We start from the raw sequence: 19,853 nt of genomic DNA on the forward strand, positions 1-19,853 counted from the left end.
TTCCCAATATCTCATTGACATATGAGACCATTAGATTTAGAAGGAGTCCCTAACAACTACTTCTCACGATAATCATGAAAACCTTTCTTCAAAAAGCCTTAAAGATTAGCGTGAGAATGTGTAACTAAGGAAGCCTGTCTTCTCTGCTCTCAGGAATGAGAAAAGTGTGTCTGGCTGTCAAATGACTTACGGAGAACTGTGTTGGTTGGGCCAGTGATTTCCAAATGCCCTTCAGTCTGTGGACCAGTTGCATTGGATTCACCCAAGAGTGTTCGCTCCCCAGGTGACTCTGATTTACAGTCACCTAGAAAAGTGGTCATTTGGCCTCTTTTGGTTGCAAGAATAACTTGAGGCCTTAATGGTAAAAATGTGTTCCATAGGCCTCCTGTCTTGGCATCACTCAGGTAGCTTAATTACCATGCAGTTTCCTGGACCTGACCCAGATCTATCAAATCAGAATCTCCAGAGGTGGGACCCTGGAATTTATATTTTGAACAAACTCCCAAGATCTGCATGTTCATTTACTTATGGATATCTCTTACTATGTGACAGACGCCATTCCAGGCATGGGGGTGTAATGGTGAGAAAGACCCACAATATCCCTCTCCTAAAGACACTCACATTTTGACTCAGCTCTTTGAATGCTGGGGTTTGACAACGGCCTTAACATAATGCACGGTTGCTGTATGACTACAGGAGCCAATATGAAAGATGGACACCTCAAAGAATCCCAGAATAGACACTCAGCTGGGCCCTGGCAAGCCAGGGATAAAAGCAGTCTGGAAAACAAAGGTCACAAGGCAGAGGCCTCAGCAGCAGGAGCTCCTGTTGTGGCGGCCCCAGTTATCTCGTGCTGGTAAGAAACCACTCTCAAGACTCAGTGGCTGAAAATGACATTTTTTTTTTTTTAATTTCTCATGATTCAGGGTGTTGACTGGGTGGTTCTTCTACTGGTCTTCTCTGGGCTCAGCTGAGACAAATCTGGCCTGACTGGGCCTCTCTCCACGGAGTCCTTTATCCCGGGCTTCTTAATGGTAATGGCATGGTGGTCCAGGGTTCCATGAGGGCCAGCCACAGTGGCAAGTGCCTATTAAATATCTACTTGTGACCTGTTTGCTGATGTCCCATTAGCCAAATCAAGTCACTTTCACTTAGCCTCAGTGTGGGAGGGGACTACACAGGTATAGGACACCAGGAAGTCACTTCTTTGGGGGTCATTAGTGTAACACTTGACCACAGTTTCTCTGGTTGTCTCTTTTTTTTTTTAATTTTTTAATTTTTTTTTTGTTGGCCGTGCCACACACCTCGCGAGAACTTAGTTCCCCGACCAGGGATTGAACCCGGGCCCACGGCAGTGAAAGTGCGGAGTCCTAACCACTGCACCAGCAGCGAAGTCCCTCTCTGGCTGTCTCTTGATCTTGGGATCTCTTTGTGTGCCTTCTCACTTCTTTCCCTGTGTTCTCCAGTTTAAATTTCTACGTGAGGGGATTTCGCTGGTGGCGCAGTGGTTAGGAATCTCCCTGCCAATGCAGGGGACACAGGTTCGATCCCTGGTCCGGGAAGATCCCACATGCCACAGAACAACTAAGCCCGTGTGCCACAACTACTGAGCCTGTGCTCTAGAGCCCGCGAGCCACAACTACTGAGCCTGCGTGCCACAACTACTGAAGCCCGCGTGCCTAGAGCCCGTGCTCCGCAACAAGAGAAGCCACCGCAATGAGAAGCTCGTGCACCGCAATGAAGAGTAGCCCCCGCTCACCACAACTAGAGAAAGCCCGCACGCAGCAACGAAGACCCAACACAGCCAAAAATAAATAAATTTTTTAAAAAAAGATTACTTCAGTGTTAGTGTTGCTTAATAAATAGCTAAAGAGATATTTTTTCCTCCTGAATGGGAAGGATACTTTCCTTTGCTCCATACGCCAAGGCTGGCTTTGCAGAATGGGTCCATTTCCTCCTGCTGGACAGTCCTTGTCTGTCCCCATTTCCGTGCAGGGACATAGACAGCCAGGCTGGGTTGGGTTTTCAGTGGCTCCGCCAAAGCTGGAGACAGAGCAGTACATGTTCCCACGGTCACCTCTTTATCCAAAGCGTGGAAAACTGACTTCATAACTGGCACAGGCTGTGTTTGGGTCAGGAACCCAATATTAACTACAAAGACTGACCTCAACCCAGGGAACTTGAAAAGAAACTAGATAACACTGTTGGGAAATTGTTCCCTCCTGTGAACTGGCATTTGAAATACGTACTAATATTATGCACATTTTTTTTAATGCCATTGAACGAAGTGTAATGGAAAATAATACACTGGCCTTGGGAAGTCAAGGGACTTGGGCTGACTTGAACATATCAATAAGGCAATCCAATTTCAACTAGTTTTCTCTCACATCACACGCTTGGTGGGTTCCTGGTTCTCTCTAGGCTCCCAGCATAAGAAGAAATGATGGTAGCAGACTTGCTCAGTTGTATATAATGTGTTCAGCGTGAATCTAGAGGCATCTAAATGCAGAAGGAGGGGCCCCTGAGTCTGCCTATGCAGTCAGAGAAAGCTGGTTACTCAGACTGGACAAGATTGAGAGACAGATGAAGGCTGCCCTCAATGCGTCCATCCTACAGTGGGAGGATGAAATATCGTCACAAGTACTGACAAAATCGGCCAGCTTCCCATATTTGAGACTGTTTATGATTCTAGGTCACAATGAAATTGAATATGAGACACTAAGTGGGGTTTAGCATCCCCACTCTATTCCCTGGTAATTCCCTGGTTAATTTCTATGTTGCATTTTACTCACTCTGTTATTCCTGGTCCTGATGTCTAAAGATGGAGCTCATGGAATTAACTAGCTCAGCAACCCAGGTAGACAACAAAGCGGTCCTTGACCTGTAGACCTTCTGCCAGCACAACTAGGTGACTCCCGGGTGTGAAGAGGCAGGGGTGATATCCTAAATCCTTGAGTTGTTTCACATAGAAATTGAGTCATAGTGATATCTAATCACTAATTAATTATACCTTATCTGGGACACCACTGATCACATTGCTCCTTAATCTACCTATCTACATCCATTTGTGTCTCTTTTCTATCCCTCTGTTGGTCAATTAATTATCAAGCTTGCATGCAAAATTCTGGAAGAAATTCCAGAAGGACTTTAGATACAATGTAACGTTTCTTGCTCACTGCCGAAAGGCCAGCAATTTTTCAGAAGGGGCACATAGCCCTTTGCATACCTTGCTCAGAAATTATAGTCACAGCCCACATAATCAGGAAGATCTCTGGCCCCATTCAGGGGAGTTTCCAAGAGCCTTCCAAAGGGACGTGCATGTTTATAACTAAATGCAAGTCAAAATGAGATGACTCCTGGGGTACAGGAGTTAGAGAGCTCATAACCAGTTGGGATAATCCAGGAAGAGGTAGCTGGTAAGACGGATCTTAAAGGATGGATAGGATTTCTTTCTTTTTTTTTTTAAATTTATTTTTTTATACAGCAGGTTCTTATTAGTTATCCATTTTATACATATTAGTGTATATATGTCAATCCCAATCTCCCAATTCATCACACACACACACCCGCCACTTTCTCCTCTTGGTGTCCATACGTTTGTTCTCTACATCTGTGTCTCTATTTCTGCCCTGCAAACCGGTTAAGGATGGATAGGATTTCAACAGGCAGAGATGAGAGAATGAGTCATTTCAGGAGGTTGATATGGGTGGCCTTCATTCTTCAAGGGGAAACAAGAACAAGGTTTGTGCTTGGGCTTGGACTGGGATGACCAAGGCTGGACAAGGTGGTGGCATCAAAGACCAAACTGAGAGAAGCTCACAGTGGTGAAAAAATGGAGACAGAGTAATGTTTTCTCATACAGAAGCTGGAGAACTTCACCTTGGAAGGGAAGGCTTAGGATGAAGAAGAGCAGCGTCTGTGTCGGCTTTGGTGGCTGCCACATGAAGTCAATCCCCAAGCACTATTCAGACATCTTGGCAGGAAATCAGACAACTCTCATCAACCCATACTTTGTATGCAAAGATGATATGCCTTAGGAGCTCTGCTGTCTCTGACCAAACACAGATTTCTTTAACTTCACATGTGACTCATGTTTACAGAGGCATCGCTGGATAGCCTGTTTGGACTGTGATGCAGTGACTATGTGTACCATGGAAAAAATGAGAAAGACATCCTAGCAGGACGCCAGAGCGCAGTTGAGGAAATCCTGTGATGTGTCATCCATGCAACGCTAGAAGGTCAGCAGAGCACGGGGCAGGCTGAACAGCGTCCACCGTTCTTGAAATGTCACCAGGGGGTGGGAGCACAGTTTTCTGCCAGGCCCAGATCAGGTTTCCAGCGTCTCAGGGATGAAATGGTCAGCCAAGCTAGGACAGGTTTCAGATGACCGCCTTTTCCTGAATGCAACTCAGTTGAGGCCTGGGTCGTTGCAGTCCCCCATCTTCTTTCTCTGGCCGTTTTGTTACCAGCTGTGTCAGGAAAGCATCATTCTTGATCTTAAGGTCACTGAAAGGACTTTTTACTTCTCTTTCATCCTCATCCAAAGCTCTTCTTTTCTGTTCCATTCCTCAGCCACATGCATTTCCAAAAAAGGAGTAAGAGTTCCTGACTTAACGGCTGTTTCTTTTGAGCAAGCTATACATTGTCAGGCCCTGGTCATACTTACAGCCTTGACTTGTCAAGTAACCTATGCTCTGTGCTTCGTTAGCAAAATTTAGAGGGAGTCAAAAATGTAAAACAATTTTTAAAATATATTGTGCATACATCATTATTATTTTCCAGAGAGAACTGGTTTACTTTGAAATAAGTTATATGTCCCACAGTAGATAATTCAGAAGGTACACAAATGTTTATAGTAAAAAGTAAACACCCGTCCCTCTCTTGCCCCACTTGTCCAATTCCTCTTCGGGAGGTAACGACCTTCCTTGTTTCAGTTTGGTGTGTACTCTACATACTTCAATGTGTTTATTTTAAGGTCCACTCCTCTAAGCACCACTATGACTGCCACCATTACTGCCTCCTTCCAGTCCCATGGTTAGCTTGTTCTTGGCCCCAGGAGAGCATGGTTAGATGGATGCAGTCAGAGATCCAAGGTCAAGAGCAGAGAGCCTGAGAGCTCTCTATTAGGGGGTCCATATTTGCCTGAAGGGAATGCTCTCTCTCCACATCTCTTTCCCTCCCCTTCTGCCCCTCTACACATGCACCTCCTTTAAGAAGCTGATGCTCTGGTCCTTAGTCCCATTCATCAAAGCATCAGTGATACCTACAAGATCATCTCTTAGTAAAATTTCCCATCCTTTTCGTTTATTACTCACACTATGTTCTTGGTGTGCACACATTGGAGGCTGTAGGACAGAAGTTATAAAACTTCAGTGTACATAAGATTCTTACAGTTAATTATAAAATGCAGGTCCCTGGGTTCCGCAATCAGAGATTCAGAAGGTCTGACCTGAAGCCAGGAGTCTGCTTTTTCACAAGGACTCCTTCTCCCAAGGTGAACTTGATATATGGTTCCTGGATCAAACTTTTAAAATGCTGCCTTCAGTATTGTTCCTGACTCCTTTCCCTTGAATCGTCTGTTAAGGAAACCCTGAGTGTTTCCTTTATCATTGCCGATTTTTTAAAGCCATGACCTGTGTGTGGACTCTTCTACATTGCCTGGGTGTTTTTCTCTTTCTCCTTCTGTTCTCGGGCACTTGAACCTTCAAGGTGTGGTTGGGAGACTTGACAAACCCATTCTCTCTGGGTTTTGTAAGATGACACCACTCCTTTCAAGGAAGGCCATTGCTTAAATACTATCAGCCACAGCTCAGGACGCCAACTTTCACTCTCTGCATTTCTCTCCACTTCAGAGTCCGATCTCAAAGTCCCTAGACTAACATTTCCATTTTACGTGCAGCAGCAAATCTATGTGGTGGTCCATGGGGCTATTATGGTCCTTTTGGTCCTCTGGCATATCTACAGCATGTGCACAAGAAGAGTGTTTTTATAACTCAGGTCTATGTATCCCTGAGGGTTCGCTCATGTATTCTTGGAGGTCTGAAAACCCTCTGAGATAATGGTTGAATGTTACCTTTCCATTTTGATGATAATATTAAAAATATATGCATAATCTGGATCCTGTGGCTGACTCCCTTACAGTGGAGGGCTGCTACATGAATTCAGTTCCCATATTCAAAGGGACAATTTAAAGGGACAGCATTTAACTTTTGGTGTGTTGACAAGCATATTTGGCTTCCATCTGGCTCAGACTGAAAGACTGAGTCCTTCCTGGGGGTGACAAGGGGAGGGCCCTCAGGTTCTGGCCCCTGGTACCTCTTTGGCTTCATCTCCTGCAGCTTGCCCCTTGCCCCACCAGCCTCCTTACTGTAGACGTGCTCCCTTAAGGGCCTTTCTACTGTTATTCTCTCTGCCCAGAAGGTTCTTCCCTCAGATAGCTGCATGAATAATTCCCTCATCTCCTTCAGGTCTTTGCTTAAGTGATTAAATTTCTCAGTCCTATTTCAAATTGCAATTCCGCACTCACCCCACCTCCATCCCTCTGCCTATCACCCTTACCCCTGGTCTCTTCACATACAACAACATTCACTTATTCATAATGTGTGTTGTTCATTGTCTGGCTTGCCCTGTTAGCATGCATGCCCACAAGAGCAGAAATGGTTGTTTTGTTCACTGATGTCTCCCAGGCACTTAGAGCAGTGCCTGACACACAGTAGGTGTTTAATAAATATTTGATGAAGGAATGAATGAATTAACAACATTCACCTCATCTCTGTTCTTGTATTTATGCTCAATTTGTTCATCGGTTTTCCAGACAAAACTCCTCTTTTGGCAGTGATGATTTGCAATGGAAAGACATTTTTTAATGGCTAAAACTTTACACTTAAAAATTTGTGTTTCTCAAAGTGAGATCTATGTGGTCCAAGAATTCCAAGAATGCAAGCTGAGGGGATAAGGGGTCCCAAGTCAGACTAACACGTCTCTACAGGCTCCTGACTTGACCACTTCCTCTCCCTCCCTCCTGGGCCAGGGACAGACAGCCTGTCGCGATCTGCCACCGCTGGACAAGCACAGACAGGCCTCCGTGAAAGGAACCTCTCGTGTTTTCGCCCAGTTTGAGTGTCATTTTCCCTCTCTTTGCCTCGCTTTCTTTGGCTTGCCAACTTTCAAGTTTGTTTCATTTTTCCTGATAATAAAAGAAACACACTTACCGTAAAACAAGATTTAGGGACCTCTAAAGACATACAAAGAAATAGATGCCCAAAGACTTGAAATTCCCCTGATTTGTAAAAGATACCTTCTGTATTTTGTTTCTCTGCTTATAAATGCAATACTCAGACACAGCCGCCACCATTAATATTTTGGTGCATTTCTTCCTAGTCCTTTTTCTATGTGTATGTATTAAGATGAAATATAGGAAGTTACCGATATTCAACCGTTGTTGACCTAGGAAATGGCGATTTTATATGGTATACCCTAGTCATTCACACAGTTGAAGCCATACTGTGTGTATAATTTTACATCCTATTCTTTTCACTTGTCATTATAACAGCACCACTTGCCCATGTATTTGTGAGCTTGCGTTAACAGCACAAATAATTGATGAGCATTAGCATCTCAGCTGGGAGCCCTGCCTCATAAATCATTGAAAACGGTCCACGTGGTGCCCAGGCTTCCTGAGTCTTGACATGAATGACAATCGCAGTGATTCTTCCAGGAAACTCGTCCTATAAATGCCCCCAGCCAATTGCCTGGGTGCAGTACCTGGCACCAGATTTTCTGCCCAAATGGCAGCTTCTGGGAATGCTGCTAGTAACTGTGTCCGGTCATTCATCTTGTTCCTCTTAAATGAATTCGTTCCTTACCAGTGATGCATATTGGGTTTGTGGTATGTCTTCCTCTCCAATGAAATGACTCTCTTTGGCTTTTTGTGTTTCCTGTTGTTTGTTTAGTGGTTTCTGGGCCAGGTACAGTCTACCAGCATGATTGAAAGAGAGAGCTGACTTTTTTTAGCTTACCAGCAGTAGGAGGGCTGCTTTTAGGGCCCTGGCTTTCTCTCTGCAAACATCATCAGACTATCAAGTCTGTACTTTTTCATCACAGCAGAGTCCTGAGGAGTCCATGGACCATGTGGTCCCTTTATGTTGTGATTCTGCCTCCAAAATGATTGCCCAGGGACAGTAATCTATGTGGGTCCTCATTATCTGAGACTTGGGATAGCCCTGTTCCTCACGGGGTCTCTATTTGCTCTACATCTGGCTGGGTTCAACCACATAGACTAAGAAGATTATATGTCCATCCGAAAGTCCCATTTGCATAAGGTTTGGGAGCTTATAAGGTCAACTGTCATTGCTGATAATAACATCATGTCACTCCAGGTGCAACAGTTTAAAAGGATGAACTTTAACATTTTGGCCCCAAGAATAAAACAGTAACAGGAGACCAGAACATTTAAAGGTAATCTACAGCGTATAAACATATCAAAGGGTTAGAGGAAATAAGGCAAAAAGACACAAAAAATGAAATATGCGGTCTCTCTTACGATCGATACATGGCAAGCAGAGAGGCAATATTATAAATATTGACCCTGGCTTTGAGGTCAGTCCAACTTGCATTCAAATCCTGACCCTGCCTCTTACTAGTTGTGAAAGGCTCCTAGATTGCTTCCTTTTCTGTAAAACTGACCTAAAAACACCCACTCTGCAGAATGACTGTATGGAGTAAAGACAGAATATGTGTAAAATATTGATCACACGTGAGCTTGATAATAGCAGTTATTATTGTTATTATTAGACACACAAAACTTCAAGAATTTTTGATTTGATCTTTTAAATGTTTAACATTGCAAACACAACATTGGGACAGTAATAGATAAACTTAAAAAGAAAAACCAACCTCACTACCCCCCAAAATCAGACTATTTACATTTTCCCATATTTCCATTACATAGGGTATTTGTATTTTCAGCTTTTCTTCACCTAACATTGTACTGGAAGTTTCCTCCTGTTGCAGCACGGTCTAGTTTAGTGTAAAATAGTTATTATTTCAACAAATATACCATAATCTAATTAATCATTCCTCTATTTGTGAACATTTATTTGGGGAATATTCTTTCCTTTTGTTCCTGTTTCTGCTATGGTGAGTTGAAATGCACGATTTAAAAAATATTTAGGCCTTTTTCCTTAGGTGTATAGATATTTTTTAGCTCGAATTTGAGCACTGTATAAGCTAATGACTGTTTACTGTGGAGAAGGAAGAGGTAGCTTCAGCCTAGTTTCTAGTGGAAGGCAAATTGGGACAACTCCAAGAATCCTCATGTCTATTAACCTCGGTTTCCTCATCTCAGCACTTGACAAACTGGTAGGAGGATGACCGATAACTGAGGTAGGCACTCAAAAAATGGATCTTTAAAGTGGACTAAACCCGCTCACGTTCTTGATTTCATTCATTCCCCACACAGCGCCCAGACCGAAGCGGTAGGTATTCATATTATTTGAAGCACAGAGGTAGGTATTCATATCATTTGGGGTAAGGTTCTTACCCCAGGTCACACAGCGGCTGGGAGAGGACGGAGAACGTCTTTCGCGGATTCTGAATTCCCAGCTTTCCCACTGGGCTTTGAAAAAAAAAAAAAAAATGCCCCCAGACCCCACCCTAACTGAGGGCGGGAACCGAGTGGCTGAGGGTCCAGCTGAGCTCTGCGGGAGGTGTCGCTCGCCCTGCCAGGAGGCTCCGCCTCCCGGGCGCTCGGGCCCCGCCCGGCTCTGAGCATGCCCAGTGCGCTCCCCGCCGTCCCAATGGTGCCGGGAGGGCGCTGCAACTCCAGGTTTTGCTGGCGACCGGAGGTCCGGGGGCGGATGGCGGGGGGCGGGGCCGGGCGGGTCCTGTTCCTGGGACTCCCTGGCTCAGTTGAAATTCCCCGGACAAGACGCTCGGGCGGCGCCCTGCGCAGGGGCGCAACTCCGGGGCAGGGACCGAACTGAAGCACCAGGTGCTGCCGGCTGCCGCCGAGTGGCCCTAGGCCCACAGGGCCCCTGGACCCTCAGGCATCTGGTCCGGACAGGATGATTACAGCCGTCACTCCATCCTTTCATTCACATATTCATTCAACAAACTGTTTTTGAGCACCTACTGTGTGCCAGGTGCTGTCGTAGGGACTGGGACAATGTAGTGAAGACGGGCAGGGCTACAGCCCCAGAGCTAAAATTCCAGAGGTGAATACACAGTAAGAAGTAAGCAAGTCAGGGGAAAAGGCAGTTACCGACCTCATCTCCTGCTTCTTTGCCCTGCTTGCTATTTCCTAAGCAGTCCTGGGCCTTAGTGTCTGCACTGGCTGATCCCTCTGCCAGAAATGCTCTCCCCAGTTTATCTGCTTGGCTGAAATGTCTGACCACCTCATTGAAAACTGCACTCCCTCCACCCCAAGTTTCTTTCCCTCTCGTAAAGCATATCACCTTCTACTACTTGTCTATCGCCTGCCTCTCTTCCGCCAAACTCCGGCAAGGGACAGGATTTCTGTCTATTCACCGCACGTGAAGAATCAGAGTAAGTGATCAATAATTATTTGTTGAATGAATTAATGGATAGTGATAAATGTGAAGAAAATAAAGTGAGGACATGGAACAGAGGGCTAACTTAGTAAGGTGGTCAGGGAAGGCCTCAGAGAAGGAGGACCTACGTACAATGAGAAGGTTCCAGCCACGGGAATAGCTGGGCAAAGACGTCCCACACAGAGGAGGAAAGGCATGTGTAAATGTCCTGAGGCTAGACAAGTTCTGAGTGTTTGATGGACAGAAAGGTGCTCATGGGGCTGCAGGAATGCAGGAGCCAGATCAGGTAAGTCTTGGGAAGAAAGTTCAAGCCAGGAAGTTTCTAGTGGAACGGGATGGGCACTGCACTGGGAGTCAGCAGGACCCCAGCTCGGCAAGACTTCTCCTTAAGTCAAAGATTTGTTTAGCGCCGGCTGCTCGACATCCCTAGGCATAAAATCACTTAGGGCTGGGCACACAGTAGGTGCCCAATAAATGGTAATGGAACGAATGCCTGCGTGCATGCGCGAGGGGACACCGGCCTGCACGGAACTCGGCAAGAGAGCCCTGGTGGCCCTGGGAGACGCGTCCGAGCACACCGGCCTCGGGTGAGGGCGGGGGCGTCCCGCAGGGCGTTCCGGGAGCCCGCCCCCCGCCCGGCGCGCGGGCCCGTCGCGGCCAGCCGGGCCGGCGGGAGCCGCCCGCGGGCGGCACTGGGCATGCTCAGACGGCGGCCAGGTCGCGCCGCGAGCGAGCTTCTGCGCCGCCCGCACGCGCGACCTACCTGGGCGCCCCGCGCCCCCAGATGCTGCAGGTACGGGCCGGCGCGACCCCGGCGGGCTGGGGGCAGGGCGCGGGGCCACCGGGGGCCGGGGTCGCGCTGGGCGCTGCCCCGCCCCCACGCTTCCCCAGGCGCGCGGCGAACGCGCGGGCGGGCTGGCGGACGCGGCGGCCCCGGGTTCCCGGCGCCTCGTCGGGGCGGGGAGGGGGCGCCCTGGCCGCGCTCACCTGGTGGGGCGCGGGCGGGAGGGAGCAGGCCGGGCCGGGTGGGGCTGGGTCCCGGCGATCCGGGAGGGCCCAGCGGCCGGCGATCCGGGAGGGCCCAGCGCCGCCGTGACCGCGGCCCCTGCCCCGGCCGCCGAGGGGTTGCACAGCCCGCGTGGAGCCAGCCAAGCGCGGCGGCCAGACCTTCTTGGCTCCCAGGGCGAATTCGCCTCTCGGCTTTCAAAGATGGCATTTCCTGGGCCTGGCACGAACTCCAGCGCCAATAAATCCTCCCCGTTCCACGGGTGATATGGAATGATTTATCAGGTACCTGCGGTGAGACAGCTGCAGTGGGGGAGTGTATGTGAGAGCGCCCAGTCCCCCGGAAATTCCCGTTTTCAGCAACCTGAACTTACTGAGAAGTTGCGGTTGCCTTAAAAATTCATGGGAAGTTGAGACTAGTTGACACCTGGGTTTTCCGAGGTGGGAAAGAGCTTGTGACTCGGAAACTGGAGACCTCCGTTCAGGTTGGGCTCCCCCTTGGCCAGCTGGTGACCTTGGGGCGAGTTGTCTAACCTCTCTGATCTTCATTTTCCTCCCCTGCAAACAGCCGGTAATAATGCCCACCTCACTGGGTTGTTGGGTGGATTAAGTGGGATAAATTATGTGGAGGTGTTGGGCACCGTGCCCGGCCAAAGCAAGGAAGCAGTTGGCATGATGGGAATTTAACTCGTTTAGAGACCCTCGTGGCTCCCATTTCACCAGGAAATTGGAATTACAAAAGCATCTTCAGGGCCTAGTGCCAGATTGACAGACCCTGTCCTGTGCCCAGGAGAACTTCTACTGAAATCTTTGGAAAAACAATTTAGCTGAATTGTAATCGGAGAGCACCTTCTTTAAAAGCAGTTTTATACATTCAGAAACTCCAGAAGTTGGCAGTTCAGCTTGACTTACAAAAGAGCTGTTTTGCAAGATGATCCATCTCGCAAGTGTTTAAGCAGATGATGCTTTGAAAGTAAAGCCTAGTTAGGAAGATTTCTGCTCTAAAAAGCTCCCAAACCCAGCTTTCAGTGATAATTTAAATTAGCGTTTCTTAACTTTGGCAATGTTAACATTTGGGGTTCAATAATGCTTTGTTGTGGGGCCTTTTCTAGCATTGTAGGATGTTTAGCAGCATCTTTGGTCTCTACCTAGTAGATTCCGGTAGCAATCCCTTTCCCTCAGTTGTGCCAATCAAAAATGCTTCCAGACGTCCCTCCCTGTGCGGGGGCAGGGCACAAATTTTCCCTTTCTCCCCCCTTTAGAACCACCCTGCTTTCTGTCATCAGCCTATCTGAGTTGTTTGAGAAGTTCGTTTTATGTTTTTACTATAATAACCAACCTTTGTATAGACTTGTAGAACTGCACAGAGTACATCCACGTGCATCAACTCATTTAATTTTTACAACTCCCCCCGTGAGGCTGGTGTGATTCCCATTTTACAGGTGAGGAAACTGAGGCTTTGAGCAGTCAATTACACAGTATGTGGTGTAGCTGGGATATAACTCATGTCGTCTGGTTCCACGGACAGGTGTTTTTCTTCTGCATCAGGCTGCTCTTTATTGTATTGAGACTTTCAAATAGATGGCGTTCCTGATGATTAAGGCAAGATGTAAAGTAGATTGGAAGCTGGAAACCTTTCTGGCTAGTTGAAAATTAACAACAGCAAGCTATTTTCTGACGGAGAGTAGGTCATTCTAGTTAAATATTCTAGTTTATAATAAGCTCCCATAAATCCTGCATACAGTTGATGGAATACCAATTTGCAGAGAATTAGAGTAGAATAAAACGTGCCTAATACTCTGTATTGATCCTGCCTTGTCTCTGGTGATTTGCTGTCTCCTAAAACCAACTCGTATATGCAAATTAGACATTAGCTGGAATGTAAAAGGTCAGGTTACTGAAGGCATCTCAGAGTGGCTGGAGTGGCTGAGGCATTCCATTCAGCAAGCATTTATTGAGCTGCTTCTACATGGCAGATGCAGTGCTGGGTGGGGATGCAGAGTGGGCCAGTGGACTCCAGTGAACCCCGGGGTGCCTGGGGAACTTCTCCTCAAGGAGAGGGCAGGTCTTGGCCAGGCCAGACACACAGGAGGCCAAGGTCAGGGACAGCTTGGGGCGGGAGAAAGAACCTAAGTTAACACAGAGTCCAATTCAGGATCCCAGACTGCTTCACCATCCTTTTTTTGAGCCCTCCATTTCCACATTTTATCATAGAGAAGGTATTCTGGTGGCTTGTAACATTCCCATTCAAGTGCCAGGAACCTGGTCAGAGATGTGTCTTATCTCTGAAAGAAGTTGGGGTTTCAAGCTGGTAATTGGTCTCAGGGGATTGAGACCAACTCCTTGATTGTTGACTGTGATCTGGGAGGTTCTGCATGCATTGTTTAATTTCAGTGTGCTCCCTCTCTCCTCTTACAGTTGAGGAAACTCAGCTAGCAAAGGTAGTGTGGGACCAGGAGCTAGAGGGACGAACTGGGACCTTCTGAGCCTCGGGTCCAGGCACACGAGGAATTCCATTTTCTAGGATGGACATAATCTACCAGAGGACTTTGGGGATTGGAGGGAACAGGAAGACAAGGCACCCTACCCACCCCCCACCAACCTCAGGGTTTGTGGCATGTTGGGGGATGGGGGGAACCTGCGATGTGTGGTCCTTCCCTCTCTCCTTAGGTAAGTGCCTGTTGACCGTAATCCCAAGTGCTCACCTTCCTTCCTTCAGGCAATGGTCCTGGAAAGCAGGGCCACCCTCTTCATCTCTTCGCAGGGGCTGGAATGCCGAGGGCAATCCCCTGGCGTTGACAGGCTGGGAGTGTGGGGCAGCCAGCTGGTGTAGCTTCCCAAGCCTGGGCTCTTCTTTTTTTTAAAGGTTTATTTATTGATTGATTGATTGATTGATTGCTATGTTGGGTCTTCGTTTCTGTGCTAGGGTTTTCTCTAGTTGCGGCAAGTGGGGGCCACTCTTCATCACGGTGCGCGGGCCTCTCACTATTGTGGCCTCTCTTGTTGCGGAGCACAGGCTCCAGATCCGCAGGCTCAGTAGTTGTGGCTCACGGACCTAGTTGCCCCGCGGCATGTGGGATCTTCCCAGACCAGGGCTCGAACCCGTGTCCCCTGCATTGGCAGGCAGATTCTCAACCACTGCGCCACCAGGGAAGCCCAAGCCTGGGCTCTTCTGACCAACTCTAATAGAGACAAGATCGGACCAGGTCAGTGTCCACTCTGCCCAGGTCTGGGTCCTGGCAACTGCAGACTCTGATCTCACAGGCGTCTCCTTTCATCTGCCTGAGGGGGAACTAAAAGGGAGTGCTTGGTAGGTCCCTGGCTGAAATCTGATCTGGTCATGGGTTCCGAGACCCAGAGATCTTGCATCTCCATATGATGCACCTGTAATAGCCTTCTGCCTCCAGGGGAAGATCAGCTGTGAGCACAGATGTAACAGCAAATTCAGACCTTTATTGAGCCTATACTATGTGTCAGGCCCTAGGGTTACAGAGATGAAAGCTGAACCCGTCTTGGAAGGATTCATGGTGGAGTTGGGAAGACAGTGACATTGTGACATTTCTGTGTGAGTGTGTATATGCATGTGGACATGCATGTGCTATCTATCTATCTGTCTGATAACTGCTTTAAAAGAGGATAAAGCTAGATGCAAGAGACCCCAGTGGAGAGAGCCATTCATTCTGACGGGCATTGGGGACCACCATAGGGAGTAGTTGGCATTTGAATTCAGCCTTGAAGGTAGAAAAAGATGGTATTCAGGGGGCAGACAGAACGGCAGATGCAAAGACTCAGAGGCATGAAGAGACCTCTTGTATTTCAGGAATGGTGACTCTTCCCAGCCCCAGCCTCCTGATCTTGGCTAATGCAGGACCCACCTCCTATAGTTAGGGTATCCCCCCATCTCTGTACAGGGGCCTGGCCTCACTCAACCCAGGGTATGTGTCCATTCTCCTTGTTTGTCCTGCATAGGAGCGATGTCTCTGTGCTGTCTCTGAGGCGTGAGCACCCCCTGCCAGGGATACCGCTGGTTTTAGTTATTAAACACTGATATGGCACTTACTAGCTGCCAGGCAATGTTCTGAGTGCTTTCCAAATATTAATCACTCTTTTAATCTTTGTAGCAACTCTCTGGCCGTGCTGCTTCCCTGAGTACTGGCCACTGGGTAGGTAGGTGGGGGCAGAGCTCATGTCCCCGGTCTGTGTCCCTCTGTGGATGACGCTCTCATCATGGTACAGCTTCTCCTGGCTGCGGTTTACATCGATGTGCCAGGAAGCAGCCAAGTCTGAGAGTCGTGATGGAGTGCTGACTGCCCCGGATTTTTCTCCCTGACCCCGTTTCCTTCAGGGGTCCAGCAGGGCTCCACTGACTACATTTTCTGAACCAAAGACTGGGATCTGTAGTCTGAGAAAGAATGTTTGTGCTGTGTCTTTGTGCAAGAGGAGGCCTGGGAGGTGTTGTTTGGATACTGAGAGTGGAATTTTTGAGACATTTTGATGGTTTATGTGGAAAGTTAGGACAGAGCATTTGAAATTGGGATAGTCCTGGAAAATTCAGGTCCCGTGATTTACTGTCGGGATACATAAGCTTTTAGTAAATAGTTAAGCAATGTGTAGTTTGAATTTTCTGTACTGAGCCTCTTGGAGCCTCAAAATGGAATAAATAGTACCTTCTAGCCCCAGAATCTTGCTAGTACTTACCAGCCCCAGTTTACAGATGGGATGAGGAAACTGAGGCTCAGCGAGATGAAATGACTCCTGAAAGGGCGTACTGCTCTACGAGGACAGCCAGGGTTTGAACTCAAGTCTGTCCCCAGGGAAATGCTTGACTGTAAAAGGAGGATAATAATAGAACCTGTTTCCATTAAATTGACCATGTTAAAGGAGCTAATGACCGAAAACCCACTCAGGTAGAACTTGGCACAGAAAAGGGTTCCCTCCCTTTGTGTTCGTGCCGCTGACCCACAGACAAGCGCCTTGTTTAGCCTTCGATGCTGAGAGTGGCCATCGCAAGTGATGGCCTGCTCCCAGGGCAGGGCTGAGGGCCCGGCTCACAGGGCTAGAGGGACGTTCCAAGGGGCAGGATCCAGGACCAGAAAGGGGCCGTGGCCAGCTGGATGCTGTGTTGACGAAAGGCACTGGTCTGACTTAGAGAGAGGGGTGTGAAGACCTGGCCCCTGCACGCTACTTCCCTCAGGTGAGTCAGCCTCGGTCTAGACCTGAGGGTCTTGGTGGGAGAGGTAGCAACCAGCTCTGGCAGCCGTCCCTTGACCCGAACCACTGGTGGGCCTGGAGTGGAGATAATGACAGCCTTAGCTCAGGTCTTGCTCGCTTTGCTCCCCCCCCGAGTTCCCTCCCCAGGTCTGGTTATCAAATTCATACATGGTTGCTGTAGAAAATTAAGGTGTCAGGAAGCAATGGAAAAATCATGCATGGTGTTCTTCCTGGAAACAGCTCTCCCACCACCATCACCACCATGGAGGACTCCACACGCCAGCCTGTTCTCTGCTGCAGCCAAGGGGGTCTTTCAGAACTGCTTCCTTTTGCTTTTAGAATAAAAGACAAAACTAATGTTGGCATCTCCTGCAGGCCCTGGTGTACATGCTTTGGTCCCCATGCTTTCTCTGCTCACAGGGCCAGTGAGAACCTGGAACCTTCCTCCCCTCCTCCCCAGTTAACTCATTCTTTGGGCCTTGGCTCCATGATTGTAGATGCCTCCCCTCGCCTTCCTGCTGTGGGTAAAACTGCCTGCTGTAAACGCTCACATTCTGGCCACCAGGTCTCTCTCCTTTTACAGCACTTTTCACAGTTGCAATTTTGTGCTTAATTAGTGTAATATTTGTATTAGTACCTGTCTCCCCAGCTACACTGTGAGCTCTGTGAAATCAGGGTCTCTCTTCCTTTAAACACACATGCACACACCACACACACACTTTCTTTGAGACTTATTTTTTTTCTTTTAACTTTTTATTTTGACCTAATTCAGACTTACAGAGAAGTTCCAAGAATAGAACAGAGAACTCCCGTATACCCTTCACCCAGATTCCTCAAATGTTACCGTTTTATCACATTTATTTTATTCTTCTCTCTAGGTATACATTTTTTTCCTAAACCATTTGAGGATCATTTATAGACTCTTCCTTTCCCCCTAAATACTTCAGTGTATTTCCTAAAACCAATGACATTCTCCTGTATAACTATGGTACACTTTTTAAACAAGAAATCAGTATTGATACAGTACTGTTATCTAATCTACAGACCTACAGGCTTTGCCGGTTGTCTTGGTAGTGTCCTTTGTGGCAAAGAGAATCCCAGATCGTGTGTTGCATGTGGTTATGTCTCTTCAGTCTCCTTTAAATTAGAGCAGTTCCTCAGGCTTTCTTTGTCCTTTATGACCTTGACATTTTTGGAGAATACAGGCCAGTTATTTGGTAGAATGCTCCTCAGTTTCAGTCTGTTTTAACCCACCATGTGTCTTCAATGCCACTGAAACATCAAATGCACTCAGTTAACATTTGGTGAATGAAAAAAGTCAGCAGGTTGTCTAGTCTCCCCCACTCCCACTCCTTTCAGCAGAAGGATGTTGTGGGTTTTTTTGTTTTTTTAAATTTATTTTTGGCTGCGTTGGGTCTTTGTTGCTGGGCACAGGCTTTCTCTAGTTGCGGCGAGCGGGGGCTACTCTTCGTTGCGGTGCGCAGGCTTCTCGTTGCGGTGCGCGGGCTTCTCGTTGCAGTGGCTTCTCGTTGGGGAGCACAGGCTCTAGGTGCGCGGGCTTCAGTAGTTGTGGCTTGCGGGCTCTAGAGCGCAGGCTCAGTAGTTGTGGCGCACAGGCTTAGTTGCTCCGCGCCATGTGGGGTCTTCCCGGCCCAGGCCTCGAACCTGTGTCCCCTGCATTGGCAGGCGGATTCTTAATCCCTGTGCCACCAGGGAAGCCCAGGATGTTGTTATTTAGTTGCCATCTTGCTGTATATAGATTTGAATCTTGCTACTTTTATTTTTATGCATTTATTTTTTAATGGAAGTGTAGTTGACATACAATATTATGTCAGTTTCAGGTGAACAACATAGTGATTCAACATTTGCCTACATTATGAAATGATCACCACGATAAGTCTAGTAACCATCTGTCCCCATACAAAGTTATTACAGTAGTGTGGTCTATATTCCTTAAGCTGTATATTACATCCCTGTGGCTTATGTATTTTATAACTGGAAGTTTGTACTTCTTAATCCCTTCACCTAGTTTGCCCAACCCATCCCCCCGCCCCCTGCAACCATCTGTTTGTCCTCTGTATCTATGAGTCTATTTCTGTTTTGTTTCATTTGTTCTTTTGTTTTTTAGATTTCACATGTAAGTGAAGTCATACAGTATTTGTCTTTCTCTGTCTGGCTTACCTCACTTAGCATAATACCCTCTAGATCAGCGGTCCCCAAGCTTTTTGGCACCAGGGACCAGTTCCGTGGAAGACAGTTTTTCCATGGACGGCTGGGGGGGGGTGGGCGGGGGGACAGTTCAGGCAGTAATGGGAGCGATGGGGAGCGGCAGATGAAGCTTCGCTCGCTCGCCGCTCACGTCTGTGCGGCCTGGTTCCTAACAGGCCGCGGCCCAGTACCGGTCTGCAGCCCGGGGGTTGGGGACCCGTCCTCTAGATCCATGTTCCCACAAGTGGCAAGATTTTAGTCTTTTTTATGGCTGAGTAATATTCCGTTGTGTATATACACCACATCTTCTTTGTTCATTCATCTATCCTGATATTCTTTTTTAATAACACAGCTTTCCCCCCAAAAGCGAGGCTTCCTCCAGGGATAGTGAGCCTGCTGTCTCTGCAGGAATACAGGCGGACGCCGGGCCATGGCTTGGCAGGGACGCTAGGGGGGGGAACAGAACACTTGGTGAGGGGCAAGGCTCAGCCTGCACGTCCCTCCCGACACTGAGTGCCTTCTCCAACTGCAGCTCTGACTTCCCAGGCCTAGGGGCCCAAGAATAAGGTAACTAGAATTTCTAATCCAAACCAGAACATTTTGAGAATAAATGGGGGGCTGTTAATAATTGCATCTAATCAAGTAACTTCAACTGGGGCTCTCCTGGACAAATCAGGATATGTGGTCACTCTACCCAAATGTGACTTTGAAGTTGGAGATCAGTGCCTGGGGATCAGCCTAGAAAACCCTCTAGCAGTAGGAATTTTCTGCGTGGACAAAGCAAAACTCACCTCCCTGGCATTACCTGCAGGCCCATATTAGTGGTTTTGGTCCTCTCTGTGGCCGCACCTCCCTTGGTGTGCCCCTCCCAGCCTTTCT

At 47.8% G+C, this 19,853-nt stretch overlaps 1 protein-coding gene across 2 annotated transcripts in view; it reads left to right on the forward strand.

The window, feature by feature from the left end:
* The first annotated feature begins 11,250 nt into the window (after nucleotides 1-11,250).
* Nucleotides 11,251-19,853, forward strand: part of PTPN3 (protein tyrosine phosphatase non-receptor type 3) — a 109,251-nt gene continuing 100,648 nt past the window's right edge. For both annotated transcript variants that reach the window (XM_068552088.1, XM_068552090.1), the window contains exon 1: nucleotides 11,251-11,343. The gene's annotated coding sequence lies outside the window, so the exon portion shown is untranslated. The remainder of the gene's footprint in view (nucleotides 11,344-19,853) is intronic.

The sequence above is a fragment of the Eschrichtius robustus genome, chromosome 10, assembly GCF_028021215.1.
Source record: "Eschrichtius robustus isolate mEscRob2 chromosome 10, mEscRob2.pri, whole genome shotgun sequence".
NCBI lineage: Eukaryota > Metazoa > Chordata > Mammalia > Artiodactyla > Eschrichtiidae > Eschrichtius > Eschrichtius robustus.